Source organism: Aplysia californica, unplaced genomic scaffold, assembly GCF_000002075.1.
Source record: "Aplysia californica isolate F4 #8 unplaced genomic scaffold, AplCal3.0 scaffold01205, whole genome shotgun sequence".
In the NCBI taxonomy this organism is placed as follows: domain Eukaryota; kingdom Metazoa; phylum Mollusca; class Gastropoda; order Aplysiida; family Aplysiidae; genus Aplysia; species Aplysia californica.
In genome coordinates this window covers 87,871-89,472 of record NW_004798475.1, presented here as the reverse complement: position 1 = coordinate 89,472, position 1,602 = coordinate 87,871, and positions in this window count along the sequence as shown.

The window sequence follows — 1,602 nt, the reverse complement described above, 5'->3', positions numbered from 1 at the left end:
ATCGTCTTTCCTGTCCACTCTGTAATGTTGTCCTCCCATCTCCTTCTCTGCCTTCCTCTCTTTCTCTTTCCTTGTACGGTCCCCTGCAGGATTGTTTTGGCAAGTCCAGTGGATCTTGCGACATGCCCTTACCATTTTAATTTTCGTCTCTTCACTGTGGTCAGTAGATCTTCATGTTGCCCCCACTGCGTTGGTGATTCTGTTCCGTACCTCAGCATTTGAAACGTGGTCTTTGTGTGAGATCTCAAGGAGTCTGCGGTAACATCTCATCTTTATTGTCTGTTGGCCCTAGAGTGCTGTCAAAAATTCGTGGAGCAACTTATCCTCAAATATCTTTATAACAGGTGAACCAATGTCGCCCATACTTTGCACAGCAGTTTGTCTCAATTGTCTTAACTTAATCATGTTTTTCCACAACAATTGAGGCTAGACTAAAAAATTTATATAAAATACTACAAACTACTAACCTCCTTCATCCGGAAATTAGAACTGTTCACAGCACTTCTAGCTTCTCACACACATTTTGTATACGCATATGGCCTACGTCACAGCTCACCAATGACACTTTTTAGTGGCAAAACTAGTAACAAAAAATCGATTTTATAGTGAACACTTTTTTGCCCTAGTTCTCAAAACATGGGTTCAATAAAGATAATCTCGCGATTTGGAAAAAAAAAAAAAAAATAAAGGACTTGCTTTTAAAAGCGATATTGTCCCAGCTGGAAACCATTTGAAATCAGTAGAAACCACCCACTGAGATTTTTAAATTAGATCTAGTATTTATTAAGGAATTTTCTAGAATAGATTCTACAGGTCTTTACAAAAATATTGATCTGTTAAGACACATTGGTACAAGTCACTGTATAAAAGCTGGAGAGTTTATGTTCGAAAGTTGAGGAGATATTTGAGAATAAGTCGCGACACGAATTTTTGACCGCACTATTGCTCTAAAGTGTGTCTGTGGACTGAGAGGGTGTTCCCAGTTGATCGCTTTTGAGGACAAGCGGACTAATATAACCCAGATTTCGGGGATTCCAGAAATATTGACCTACACCAAGAGTGGGAATTGCCCTACCTAGAGGAGAAGTTTGATTTCATTGCTGTATATTTGTTTGATTAAAGAGAAAACTCTCCTTGTCTTTTAAAGAAACTGAACTAGGGGCAAAAACTTTACCTTTGATTTTTTCTAAACAGCATTTTTCGGGATAGCCCCATTGTGCTTAAAAGCCACCATTTGTTTGTTTGTTTGTTTCTTCTTTCTTTCCTTCTTTCCTTCTGTCCTTCTACCAGTTGATCCCAGCAGAAGGGACAAGGATTACTTCGCCAGGAGATCTATCTGCTCGTTTCCTCGGGTACCCACCATGCCATGGATAAACTGTCATGCGGACACGATGTTTTCCCTTGTTTGTTTTTTTTATTAAGGAGTGAACCCTCGTTTGTTTGTTGTGGTTGTTGTTGTTAAATGAGTGTTTTGTATACCCGTAGGGCTTTGAACATTTTTGTATTTGTGCATGTTTTTTTTTTTTTTGGTATGTGGTGAGCTCTATGTGTATCTTTGCCTTGGTGAGGAGCCACGAAGGGATCGAGGTCCTTTTGCAAGTT